At 38.7% G+C, this 14,488-nt stretch overlaps 3 pseudogenes; 2 read left to right on the top strand and 1 right to left on the bottom strand.

The window, feature by feature from the left end:
- Positions 1 to 958: 958 nt before the first annotated feature.
- Positions 959 to 2,315, bottom strand: LOC149235630 (soluble inorganic pyrophosphatase 6, chloroplastic pseudogene; annotated as a pseudogene).
- A 102-nt stretch (positions 2,316 to 2,417) lies between these two features.
- LOC149235629 (soluble inorganic pyrophosphatase 6, chloroplastic pseudogene) lies at positions 2,418 to 4,675 on the top strand (annotated as a pseudogene).
- A 4,282-nt stretch (positions 4,676 to 8,957) lies between these two features.
- Positions 8,958 to 14,161, top strand: LOC149235628 (soluble inorganic pyrophosphatase 6, chloroplastic pseudogene; annotated as a pseudogene).
- Positions 14,162 to 14,488: the final 327 nt, after the last annotated feature.

The raw sequence follows: 14,488 nt of genomic DNA, 5'->3' as shown, positions 1-14,488 counted from the left end.
CTCACACCATTTGAATCTCATGAATAAGAGCTGCATCATTTCATTAATTCTCTAGCAAACTGTATAGTGAAAGCGTTGGGTTTTTCGTCCCACTTCTCCCAGAAATTCCAACCCGTTACAAATTCTTTACAATACAATAAATAGACTCTGCTATGAGAAAACAAATCAACCAAAAACAAGGGTTTGTTTCAACTGGACTGATAAAGATAGAAAAGAGAACAGCATTCCCCTTGAAATTCTCTGATGACCAACTAAAAGACCAAATCTGGAGCGTAGACCCTTTGAAATGCAATTGAAGTCATAAATAGGAAATCGAATCCTATTTCTCTGCCCTAGTGGATGTCTTTGTTTTAAATTTAGGCGTTCTTTCCTATTTTACATTTGCCATTTGAATAAAAACTTAATTTTTAAATGAAAATGGCTTCTATAGTCCATCCTTCTTGTCATTGGATAATATTTGACCTGTTCAACAAACTTTTCTAATTTTGACACACTACCATACTCCCAAATTCCTTGTAACTCACCAGTTTCCATACAACTGGCAACCTCCTTACTATGAGCATCTGCTTGCACATTACTCAAAGATATGCATGCGTTGCATCCCTCTTCTACTCTTGAAGTTTTGCATCATTTTGTCAGTCTGTTTACTGTTGTGGCAACAATCAATGTTTTCTTGAGGCTGTTGATCCAGAACATTGCAATCAAGAAATTCTTCACTGATACTTGCTCTCATAGTAATGTCTATATGAGTGATGTTGCAATTTCCTTCAGCTTCTCCCTCAAGCAAACGAGACACCTATTTCTTATAAGAGGCTTGTGAATACTGTGTAAGACTTTCTGCAAGGTTAATCATCTCCTGACTGATATCTCACACTCTCTTCCAAATATATTGGATATCATGAATCAAGGTAAAAAGATTTGCAAAGTTTCCTACTTTAGTAATATCCTGGAACTCATTTTAACAATGTTCCGTGATCACTTCAGAAGGTGGAATTGCTTTCTGACCAGAAGTCTTTCTTCCAGACTCATTTTCAAGGATTCGTTCATCTGTCTTGCCTGTTTGAATAAAAACCAATTTTTTTTTAACATAAATGCCTTTGACCGAAGCCTTAGCCTTTAGTGAAGGAAAAATACAACAAAAATTTGTTTGTCAACAGTTCTCCGCTTTCAACAGTTTGTAAGATACTTGGTGACCAAAGCGCCCACCAGCGACATGAATTGGATTGCATAAGAGTGCCAACATTTCATCTATGCAGTCACAGTTCTTATAATGATCCCAATTCACGGTCAAATCTAAATAATATTTCTTTCAATGCTAGTGATCCATAACCATTTGCTTTCATCAATAAACTTACTGAGATTCCCGACATTCTCCACACCAAACATAGATCAATGGAAACTTAAGATGATTTGATTTACTTAGAGTAGAGGGGTCACAAAATTTGGAATTTTGTTAAGGTAATGAGAAAATATGCCTGTGGACTCTGTGTGCCGCGTGCACCTCCAGTGCGCTGTGTCGATTCTGTGCATCACACCAGAGGAAAAATACACTATGGGAAAATGTCCAATGCGTCGCATCGCACCTATGTGCTGTGCCTACTCCCAATGCACCGTACAGACTTGTAAACAGAGTCTTGGTTTTCCATCTGTTGTAATCCCTAAACCAGTTTCGAATTGCAGTTAATGTGCCTGGAAAGTGCTTCTCAATGTTGTTGACATCATTGACAAGTTGCGGCCTTGGATCATCAACAAAAGTAGTAACAATTTTCCAATCCAATACACCTTCATCAACCATTACTAAAGCAGCTAATGGCTTCACTTTGGGTACTCTTCCAATTTTAGCCTGCCTTTCCCCAATCTTCACTACATTAACTGGATCATTGTCATCAAATGCTCGTTTAACTTTTGCATTTGCAAGAGATGAATCTTCCCATGTTCGTGGAAGCAATCCATAGTTCCAATTCTTGTTATATGGGTAATATCGAAGTTTTCCCTTTTTATAATAAAACGTATCTTCAGTTGCAACTTCTATTTTTGCACCTGTTTCCTTTGGTATTTTAGCCACAAAATTGATAACCCCATCTCCTAATTGCAATGAAATATCATGCCAAGGTGATATCTTCTTCCCAGTGTTCTCAAAAGAAGAAAACTCTATAATCCAGAGTTTGTGGCTTATTCTCTCAACTCTGCTTTGGGCATTTTATATCATCGTTTTTCTGATTAACTGAATGATGGATTTCTGTTTGTCTTACAGGGTATAGAGCTGCTGAAACCGAAACAGGGCTACCATTGAAGAGTTGTAGAACTTGAAACATTTTGACATATTTATTACAAAAACACATTTGATGATTTCTTCTTCAAAACCAGGGTTTTGAAGAAGAATCACTCTCGAGCATTATGGATGATGAAATTTTACAATGGAAACTGATTTGGAACCTCTTATGCGGGTGCTGGTATTATTTAGAATTTTGAAAACTAAATCGACAAAACCCAAAAACTCTAAAAGACTCTTCGCTGACCAAACAACCATCCATGACTATGAATGACTAAAACATTGACTTCGATGAGTTTTGATGAACTTTAATGGTTAAACACACACCAGCAGTTACATGACATGAGGGAAAAGAAAGACAAGACCCTTCCGACAGATAATCTATGCTTTCTAACGGAATGCAACTGGACTTGGAATGGATGAGACACCTAAAGATGAAATGTAAAAAGATTTTTTGATCTCTGACGAAGGGTTGAATAGACCAACATGCCAAAGCAAAAAATTGCCAAGAATTTCATTGTTTCAGTCAAAAAAATAAAAAAGGAAATTCAAAAATAGAGTTGTATTAAAATAGAAAAAGTGCCAATGGTAGAACAATATGCCAAAGAAATCCCTAATGTTAGAGTCGGTCTGTTCAGCCCTCCGTTAGAGATCAAAAACTCTTTTTACATTTCATCTTTAGGTGTCTCATCCATTCCAAGTCTGGTTGCATTCTGTTAGAAAGCATAGATTATCTGTCGGAAGGGTCTTGTCTTTCTTTTCCCTCATGTCATGTACCTGTTGGTGTGTGTCTGACCATTAAAGTTCATCAAAACTCATCGAAGTCAATGTTTCAGTCATTCATAGTCATGGATGGTTGTTTGGTCAGCAAAGAGTCTTTTAGAGTTTTTGGGTTTTGTCGATTTAGTTTTCAAATTTCCAAATAATACCAGCACCTGCATAAGAGGTTCCAAATTAGTTTCCATTGTAAAATTTCATCATCCATAATGCTCGAGAGTGATTCTTCTTCAAAACCCTGGTTTTGAAGAAGAAATCATCAAATGTGTTTTTGTAATAAATATGTCAAAATTTTTCAAGTTCTATAGCTCTTCAATGGTAGCCATGTTTCGGTTTCAGCAACTCTATACCCTATAAGACAAACGGAAATCCATCATTCAGTTAATCAGAAAAACGATGATATAAAATGCCTAAAGTAGAGTTGAGAGAATAAGCCACAAACTTTGGATTACAGAGTTTTCTTCTTTTGAGAACACTGGGAAGAAGATATCACCTTGGCATGATATTTCATTACAATTAGGAGATGGAGTTATCAATTTTGTGGCTAACATACCAAAGGAAATAGGTGCAAAAATAGAAGTTACAATTGAAGATACATTTTATTATAAAAAGGGCAAACTTCGATATTACCCATATAACATGAATTGGAACTATGGATTGCTTCCACGAACATGGGAAGATTCATCTCTTTCAAATGCAAAAGTTAAAGGAGCATTTGATGACAATGATCCAGTTAATGTAGTGAAGATTGGGGAAAGGCAGGCTAAAATTGGAAGAGTACCCAAAGTGAAGCCATTAGCTGCTTTAGCAATGGTTGATGAAGGTGTATTGGATTGGAAAATTGTTGCTATTTCTGTTGATGATCCAAGGGCACCACTTGTCAATGATGTCAACAACGTTGAGAAGCACTTTCCGGGCACATTAACTGCAATTTGAAACTGGTTTAGGGATTACAACAGATGGAAAACCAAGACTCTGTTTACAAGTCTGCACGGCGCATTGGGAGCAGGTGCGATGAGTAGGCGCGATGTGACGCATTGGGCATTTTCGCATAGTGTATTTTTCCTCTGGCGTTACGCAAAAAATCGACGTGGCGCACAGAGTCCACAGGCAAATTTTCTCATTACCTTAACTAAATTCAAAATTTCGTGACCCCTCTGCTCTAAGTAAATCAAATCATCTTAAGTTTCCATTGATCGATGTTTGGTGCGGAGAATGTCGGGAATCTCAGTAAGTTTATTGATGAAAGCAAATGGATATGGATCACTGGCATTGAAAGCGATATTATTTAGATGGGACCATGAATTGGGATCATTATAAGAACTGCGACTGCACAGATGAAATGTTGGCACTCTTATGCAATCCAATTCATGTCGCTAGTGGGCGCTTTGGTCACCAAGTATCTCACAAACAGTTGAAAGCAAAGAACTGTTGACAAAAAAAAAATTGTTGTATTTTTCCTTCACTAAAGGCTAAGGCTTCGGTCAAAGGTATTTGTGTTAAAAAAATTTGGTTTTTATTCAAACAGGCATGACAGCTGAAGGAATCCTTGAAAATGAGTCTGGAAGAAAGACTTCTGGTCAGAAAGCAATTCCACCTTCTGAAGTGATCACTGAACGTTGTTAAAATGAGTTCCAGGATATTACTAAAGCAGGAAACTTTGCAGATCTTTGTACCTTGATTCATGATATGCAATAGATTTCGAAGAGAGTGCGAGATATCGGTCAGGAGATGATTAACCTTGCAGAAAGTCTTACACAGTATTCACAAGCCTCTTATAAGAAACAGGTGTCTCGTTTGCTTGAGGGAGAAGCTGAAGGAAATTGAAACATCACTCATATAGACATTACTACGAGAGCAAGTATCAGTGAAGCATTTCTTGATCGCGATGTTCTGGATCAGCAGCCTCAGGAAAACATTGATTGTTGCCACAGCAGTAAACAGACTGACAAAATGATGCGAAACTTCAAGAGCAGAAGAGGGTTGCGACCCATGCATATCTTTGAGTAATGTGCAAGCAGATGCTCATAGTAAGGAGGTTGCCAGTTGTATGGAAACTGCTGAGTTACAAGGAATTCGAGAGTATGGTAGTGTGTCAAAATTAGAAAAGTTTGTTAAACAGGTCAAATATTATCCAATGACAAGAAGGATGGACTATAAAAGCCATTTTCATTTAAAAATTAAGTTTTTATTCAAATGGAAAATGTAAAATAGGAAAGCACGCCTAAATTTAAAACAAAGACATCCACCAGGGCAGAGAAATATGATTTGATTTCCTATTTATGACTTCAATTGCATTTCAAAGGGTCTACGCTCCAGATTTGGTCATTTAGTTGGTCATGAGAGAATTTCAAGGGGAACATTGTTCTCTTTTCTATCTTTATTAGTCCAGTTGAACCAAACCCTTGTCTTTTGTCGATTTGTTTTCTCATAGCAGAGTCTATTTATTGTATTGTAAAGCATTTGTAAAGGGTTGGAATTTCTGGGAGAAGTGGGAGGAAAAACCCAGCGCTTTCACTATACAGTTTTCTAGAGAATTAATGAAATGATGCAGCTCTGATTCATGAGATTCAAGTGGTATGAGTCTAGCATATGTTCTTCTTACTGTTTCATGAGTATCTTGTTATGTTTACAGTTCATTCATAATCGTTTCCAGCTGAATGTTTTTAAGTAAGAAAGGTAGAATCCAGTTATTGCTCTGCCTGGGAAAAACATTCACCCTCTGTGTGTCTTCTTCTGTCTGAAAAGGATTCATTATATATGCCCTTTTCAGCTTCTAAACAGTCTGTCCACTCCATATTATTTCAGTTTGATTGCTAAACCTCATGCCTATCTTGCCTCACGAAATAATCTGTGTTTTTGATTTAATTTCTCAGCTCCTGCTATCCTTTGGTCCCATACAGCCCAGAATTTCAGTCATTCAAATCAATTACCTCTCTTTCATATCTATTTACTAGCCTAAAATCAGTATTCATCTTGAGTCACCTCAGATCCTATTGTGCATTTTTACTAAGTGTGACCCAGAGAGAGCCCTCTCCTGTCCTCGTAGGGCTAGCTACGAGGCTGAGCGTGGTTTCATGTGGACCTAGAACCTTGTCTTTTCAGCTTGAGGCAAATCTCGGCACTAACATAGTGGCGACCATACTGGGGAAGAAAATGGTTTGCGTGTTGATTCCATTGGTTTTATAAGCTACAAACGGAGTCTAAAGTTATGCTAGGTAGCCTTCAAAACACTCTTGCTTTGCATTAGCAGAAGTAGATGAACGCTGCTTCAGTCAATCTCCGGTCTAGCTTGTAATCATGACACTTGACTTGCAATTTTCCCCAGTAACATGTATCAAGTTCAGATCTGATGGTTGATGGTGGGCAACGATCAGACATAAGAAGGCTGAAATCATTCACCTGGCAACTTCATTCACTGAAAAATCCAGAAATCAATGCTTCATGGTGACTCCACTGCAAGAAGATTAGTAGCTTTAAGGTTTTCAAGATGGATCGGGTTGCAAGAAGATACGCTCCCATGAGCCGAGATCACATCCCAGGTTTTCCAAATAAAATGCCCAATGTAGATTGGTCAAAGAATTTTCCTATGTTAAGAAATGTGGAAGGTAATGACGCTGCTCTTCATATGGTGAAATTTCATAAATTAAAGATCACTTTTCCTGAAGACTGTTTGATGAAACTAGTTATGGCTACTCTGGAAGACGAAGCCTGATCTTGGTATGAAAGTTTGCCACCGGCGTCTATTTATTGTTTAAAATATTTTCATGCAATATTCTTTGAAAGGTATAAAGAATCATATCCATCCCTAGCTTTAGTTCAGGACTGTTGTATCCATGTTCATAGTTTTATTTAAAATCTTGAGAAATTTTATGAAGATGATAATTTCATGGATGATGAGATCATGGAAGCCCTGTACGAAAATCCATTTCAACAGCATAAAGAGAGTGATACTTATCAAGATGATCAGGAAAATCTGTAGCAAGATCAAGATGAAGGAATTTTGCATTTTGACAGTCAACAGGAATTACATGAAATGGATCAGTTGTATGAGGAAAATTTGTATACACCTTCAATTGAAATTAATAAAGACAATCACTATTTGAGCAAAAGAAAACAAAAAGTATTATCTCCTCTGTCTGAAGATGAGATAAATCAACTATTGAATGGTCATGTTACAGCTCCAGTTAACGTAGATCTGTAGTGTGCACATGGTCAAGAAGGTGATGGTGGAACTTCTTCCTCTTCTGAAAAGGATGACAGTCCTGTCAGCAGCGTTATAGATCAACAGGTTGCAGATGTCCATATTGCTGAAAGTGATGAAAGAGACAGTGTCATTTCAGATCTGTCCATAGAAGAAGACAACATGCAGGGAAGTCAAGTTTCCATTTCAGAATGTGATAAAGTTAGGTCAGCCATTTCAGATTGTGAAGACCAAGAATACCTTATACTGAATCCCACGGAGGAGAACTCTGCTATTGAAATCATCTGGAATGAAGAAGGCAGAGTTATGGATCCAAATGTTTTCATGTCATTAGAACACATCCTTCATAAAGAGCTAATTCAGTCAATTCATGAACAACAAGGTGAGAATTTTGTTCAAGTCAGTGAAAAAGTTTCTTTGGATGAATTTGTGGTAGATGATATAAATGATATTATTGGGTTGCACAAATCATTTGAAGTTTCTTTTCTCATGATTGATGGATGTAATGTGAATCTGGTTGTCATAGAATATGAAGATGGCCTACAATATATTCAGACTACAGAAGATCAAACCATTCAGGATTCCCTTTCAAATGATTCTTCATATGTCTCATGTTCTGAAATGTTTTTTGAAGAGGAAATCTACTCATCTACGTGTTCATAATTTTTTGAGGATCAAGAACATACTCATACTGAAGTACATTATGAAGGAAAATCAGAAGAAAAGGAGAAAGACACCTTTCTCTTTTAGCAGGAGGACAAACTTCATGTTTTTCAAGATCCTCTAGAAAATCTATTGCAGTCAGCAGTGACGGTGATTATTGCAGTATTCAGTGATGAAGGAGATCATGGTCAACTGTGTTTTTGGATGCCCAGTTACTAGTATCTATTGTTAACCAAAAGATCTGATCAGGAGAATCAATCAAGAAGACATCTGCGTGATTGGTTACATTGGCATTTTGATATAGTTTGATGGTATATTGTCTTGTAAGAAACACAGGTGGTCATGTACTACCATCAAGCTTTAAGTTTTAAGTTCAGGTCCTAGTCATTTTGAGTTAGTTTGTTAAAGTCAAGTTTTTTCAGTCATTTCAGTAGTCATTTCAGTTTAAAGTTGAGTTAGTTTGAGTCAAAGTCTTGTGTTGTTTATCAAAATAATGACTCCATAGCCTAATGGACGAAGGCACTGTCTAGCTCTTCCAGAGATCTGCAGTTCTTGGCACCTCCAAGGAGCTACCATCCCCATTGGAGCCAATGTTAGAGTTGGTCTGTTCAGCCCTCCGTCAGAGATCAAAAACTCTTTTTACATTTCATCTTTAGGTGTCTCATCCATTCCAAGTCTGGTTGCATTTCATTAGAAAGCATAGATTATCTATCGGAAGGGTCTTGTCTTTCTTTTCCCTCATGTCATGTACCTGCTGGTTTGTGTTTAACCATTAAATTTCATCAAAACTCATCGAAGTCAATGTTTTAGTCATTCATAGTCATGGATGGTTGTTTTGTCAGCAAAGAGTCTTTTAGAGTTTTTGGGTTTTGTCGATTTAGTTTTCAAATTTCCAAATAATACTAGCACCCACATAAGAGGTTCCAAATCAGTTTCCATTGTAAAATTTCATCATCCATAATGCTCGAGAGTGATTCTTCTTCAAAAGACTGGTTTTGAAGAAGAAATCATCAAATGTGTTTTTGTAATAAATATGTCAAAATGTTTCAAGTTCTACAGCTCTTCAATGGTAGCCCTATTTCGGTTTCAATAGCTCTATACCCTATGAGACAAACAGAAATACATCATTCGGTTAATCAAAAAAACGATGATATAAAATGCCCAAAGCAGAGTTGACAAAATAAGCCACAAACTCTAGATTACAGAGTTTTCTTCTTTTGAGAACACTGGGAAGAAGATATCACCTTGGCATGATATTTCATTGCAATTAGGAGAAGGGGTTATCAATTTTGTGGCTAAAATACCAAAGGAAACAGGTGCAAAAATAGAAGTTGCAACTGAAGAAACATTTTATTATAAAAAGGGAAAACTTTGATATTACCCATATAACAAGAATTGGAACTATGGATTGCTTCCACGAACATGGGAAGATTCATCTCTTGCAAATGCAAAAGTTAAAGGAGCATTTGATGACAATGATCCAGTTAATGTAGTGAAGATTGGGGAAAGGCAGGCTAAAATTGGAAGAGTACCCAAAGTGAAGCCATTAGCTACTTTAGCAATGGTTGATGAAGGTGTATTGGATTGGAAAATTGTTGCTATTTCTGTTGATGATCCAAGGGCGCCACTTGTCAATGATGTCAACAACGTTGAGAAGCACTTTCCGGGCACATTAACTGCAATTCGAAACTGGTTTAAGGATTACAATAGATGGAAAACCAAGACTCTGTTTACAAGTCTGCGCGGCGCATTGGGAGTAGGCGCGGCGCATAGGTGCGATGCGACACATTGGGCATTTTCGGATTTGGTTTTAAAAAATGACAATTCAAACTTTTCATCAAAATCAAGCTCTTCAAGATACTTAAAAATTGCAGGACATGAACGAGATTTAAACACGAGAGTGACAGAGCTCTCTTGACGAACAATTCTTGAAATCATATTGGGATTTTCGTAAAAAAGGGGACGATGTGGATCTGGATTAGCTCTGGTATATCTCTTTGAATCCAATGTGTTATTTTCAAGAAATCAAGGGAACATAAACAACTTGTTCAGCCTTTCAAATTCTAAACTTATCACCCAAAAGCTTAGAATTCTCAAAGGTACTAGGGCGATTTACAGGTCGAGTGTCACGATTACAAGCTAGATCGGAGATTGACTGAAGCAACGTTTATTTACTTGCGCTAATGCAAAGGAAAAGCGTTCCGAAGGCTTCCTGGCATAACTTCAGGCTCTGTCTGTAGCTTATAAAACAAATGACATCAACAAGCAAACCATTTTCTCCCCAGTGGAGTCACCACTATGTTAGAGCCTAGATTTGCCTCAGGTTGAAAATGCAAGGTTCTAGGTCCACATCAAACCACGCTCAACCTCGTAGCTAGCCCTACGAGGATAGGAGAGGGCCCTCTCCGGGTCGATCTCAGCGAACGATAATCAATGGGGCTTGAGATGATTGAATAACAAACTAACTTTATGCTAGGTATGAACTGCAAAGGATTTGATTTGAGTTTTTGGGGGTTTTGTTTGAGAAAAGGGACAGGCAATTTTGGGTCCGGGGATGAGGCACCGTTTTTACAGAGTTATGATTGGGGCAAGGAAGGAAATCATTTTTATTCTTTAAAGTGAGTGAATGGCTAGATCAGACTGGTGAGGAGTTAAGGAGAGCAAGAGAGTCTCAAGAATTCTCCGTAAACAGATGAAAACGTGGAAATTTAAACAAATTCAAAGGCAGAGCACAACAGTTAATGGATTCCACCTTAATCACTCATTTGTTCAAATTCAGAAGAAGAGACCGGAAATGATACACATAACACTAATGAACTTACAATTACTTAGAGAAGAAAACCATCAAAACATAAAGCCACATGGATCCTAAACAGTGCTGCAAAACCCTAGTCTTTCCTTAGCCAAAAATGCAGAGATAGAATGTACAATGATATGCCAAAGGAATCCCTAGTGTCAAACCCTGAAAATGACTTAGGAATTACATGATATAGACTAGCCCAACCCATCCCCTTGCCTCTATGGGTCGAGCTCATCATTCTAGGATCTGTTTCAACCAATTCTAAACGAAGCACTAAAATCTAGGTAATCAAAACAACTTGCCTCTATAAGGTAGGAAACTGATTCATTCATTAAATTTTCACTTTTTAGTGAACGAATCCTCTAAAACAAGTAAATAAGTGCCAAAATTACATCATGTTTATCCAATTACATCAAGATAGATAAAAAATTACATCAAAAAGAAAAACTAGTCAAACTAGCCGAATTTCTGAACTGGAAGGTGAAAAATTGAGCAAAAATCCTCTGTGCGCTGCGTCAATTTCTCTATTCATCGTGCCACTTTGAGGCTGAGTTTGAGGCACTTTATGAAGTCAAAATTGAGCCCAAGTGTCCCTGTTAGAAATCCCTACCTGTCTACTTTCCAACCCAAGTGTAATTTCTAAATTTAATGCTCATTTGCCCCTCCAAAACTTCAATCTCCCAGGACTGTTTCCTGTGTGTCAAAATATGGGCAGTGAGGTCATTTTTTGAGTGTTTTTGACCTCCTGAGAACTCAAAACTTGCCCAAACTTCTTGGCCACGCACTAGAAGTCATGATTTTTCATGCCAAATCCAAAAATGTAAACTTTTTGCAATTTGGAGCTCTCTAGGAAAAGCGTGCGCCACGTGGCGCGACGCACAAGGAGAAAAGCCCTGTTTTTTAGTGCAAAAATTTCAAGATGTCAAAAATTGCTCCAAATTTCTTGGAATTTGGGCTAGAGCTTCTTCACTAAGTATCATGCTTGGCTAAAGAGGCTTCGGCCAATATCTGAAGTTGATTAAGCTCCCTTTTCCTCTTTTGTTTCCTTATTGCCTTCTTTAGTTTTGCCTTTAAATTCCTGATTCGTGCCTTGCAGACCTTGTTCCGTGCCATATAGTGAAAAGCCATGTGTCTCAGCAATGCAAGGTCCTTATCAGCCTTGTCTAGCAGTCCTTCCAAGTGAATGTTGACTCTCTCAAGCCAAGACTCCCGATCATCATTAATCTCTTGCTCCAATGACGTGAGCTCAATTCTTCTCCTTTGTACAGCTTGGCGATGCTCGCGGATGTTATGTAACTCCATGATTGCTTGCTGATCCTCAAGCTATTTGTTCCTCTGCTCCAAGTATTTCATATTCCACTTAGCTCTTTCCAAGTCAATGGATAAGGCTTGGATCTCTGTTTGTTGCTCCTGGATGATCTCTCTAAGCTGTGCACTTTGTTGACCCGTATTTGTATCATCATCATGAAGGAGAATGAAGTCAATCTCTCGTTCACCTGATGGCCCCTCATCCTGCATCGGCCTCTTGCCTTTGTCCTGTACCTGTGGTGCTGATGTCTGAAACGAGGCCCCTTCCACCCAGGTGGAGATAACACTCGCTTTGCTGCTGCAAAAAAATGTCTAGTGCCTCTCTGATATGTGATGAATACCAGCACACTAGCAGTCTCATGGCGCTCATACTAATGAGAAGGTCCACCTTCATGCTTAACTTCTGATAATCCCTGCGAAGCTCTGAAGAAGTCACGAGAGATGAAATCATCCCAAGTGATGCCTTGTAATCCAAGCTAATGAACCACCAAAATCTTAATAAGAGCAAAATGATAAACACTGTTAAGCTACTGCTGAGGGGTTTTATGCTGCACAAGGGTGGTCATCCTCTCTATGTTCCGGCAAATGAAATACGGAATGTTCATCACCCATACCCTGGTGAAATGCATGAGCAACCTGATGTGATAAGCATATAGACGAGATAACCGTCCCTCACAGCTGCAATATTTCATGATCAATTTCATTAGTGGAGCATATTCATATTTCAGATATCGGAATGGGAACACTCTCTTGAGCTGCCTCAAGAAATCGGTTTTAATGTATGGCTCATACTGCTGCCGGTCAATCTTCTGCTTCTTGTTCCATGGTTCTCCAATGTTAGGTATGCCGGTTGCTAATGAGACAGATTCTGGTGTAAGTGTGAAGGTGACACCGACTAAGATAGCTTGATCTCCATGTAAGTGCAGCACAAAAAGACGGGCCAACTCATGATGTGTTGGACACCTAATCCTAAATGGGTTAGTGTGGAAGTCGAATGGACAAAAGCAGTCCAAGAGACCTTGGGATCTGAAACCCAAGAGTCAAGTATTGTACTATAAATGTATATCTCCTGTTAATAAAAAAATGTACTCATTGATTTATTTTTCCTATTCTATGTTTTCCATGTGTGTTTAACATGGTATCAGAGCCATGATGTGTGGTCTGTGTAGTTTTCTCACGGTTTAGCAACTGGACTAAGCTGCCTTGAATAATGCTGGCCTCCATTGATTATCCACACTTGCGCTGCCCTGACATATTCTATTTATGATTCCTGCGCTTCTCTGATCATAAACGTTTCATATTCTCGGAATGATGTCCATCAGTTAAATTCGAATTCTGTCTGCCATATTCCCTTGAAACTGCTGTTGCTTAAAACCTCGCATACGTTTGAACCGTGGACGCTTGTGTTACAGTGTGTGGGGTCTGTCATATTCCATTTATCAGACCTGCATCTGACATTACCTGCATTCTAGATAATTTCTCATTTGAATCAGTGTGTAGCGGTTTTGGACGGCCATACAGCTCCAGCAAAGTGTATCAGTGCAAGCATTGATGATTTGTTGAACGCTGCCTGACAAAGAATTGTGGAGGACGTAGCTCGTATCATCGTTTTGAATGAGCAGAGCATTAAAACTGAAATGATGGTGCACTGCACCACCTCTGTCGCTGCCCAGAGATGCGTTGGACCCAACGCTCATTGAGGCACAGTAGTCTGATCCGCTATAGCCTACCAGTCTTCATCCGAGCTAGCTGCTGTTTCTTTGGAGTTTTGTCTAAGAATGGCGAAGTAACACCGTCCGAACCCAGTCCTACTGTAATTTCGTTGGTAATTCAATAACGGCTCTCCACATCCAGAAATAGCCCTGGGGTCGTTGACATCTGGATGATCAGGCTTACATCTCGAACAATAAACGTCCACATTTTCAAATCTAAAGAAGTGCAGCAATAAGCGCAAACTGATTTCCTCTGCAAGCCCAGGGAAAGAATACGCAAAGGAAATTCATGGATGCCCGTCAACATAATACACGATATTAGAACGCTGGCAAGAGCAACCTTTGAGATTCCGGAGGCTGCGGACGTTTTGCTCTCGGATTTGGTTACTCGGCTTCTGACAAATTCTCCGCCTTTCTGCACCTGAGAAGCATATGCGTTAATGCAGAAAAATATACCCTTGATACTCTCCCATAACGCCTGACATAGTTAACGCCTGGTATCGATTGTATTTAGGGTCCGGAATTACTGTGAATGATTGTACACATCGCACATCGTGGAAACTCCTTCGGCTTCGGGCACCTTTCTAGCTGGTCATGTATCATATTATCGACTTTTGGGCCACAAAGATTTGGTATACCGTGCAGTGTCTACGGTGTGTTTGAGGTGAAATGAGCCCTCATACACGAGAACTTGTACAGGAGGGTTGAAAATTGCAGATATATTGCATACAACTGAGTATGCATGTGGCAGT

The sequence above is a fragment of the Pinus tabuliformis genome, chromosome 8 (genome assembly GCF_031772625.1).
Source record: "Pinus tabuliformis cultivar Carrire ecotype Pingquan chromosome 8, CPIR1, whole genome shotgun sequence".
In the NCBI taxonomy this organism is placed as follows: domain Eukaryota; kingdom Viridiplantae; phylum Streptophyta; class Pinopsida; order Pinales; family Pinaceae; genus Pinus; species Pinus tabuliformis.
Note: the sequence above shows the minus strand (reverse complement) of the source record. Positions and strands in the feature narration are given on the sequence as shown.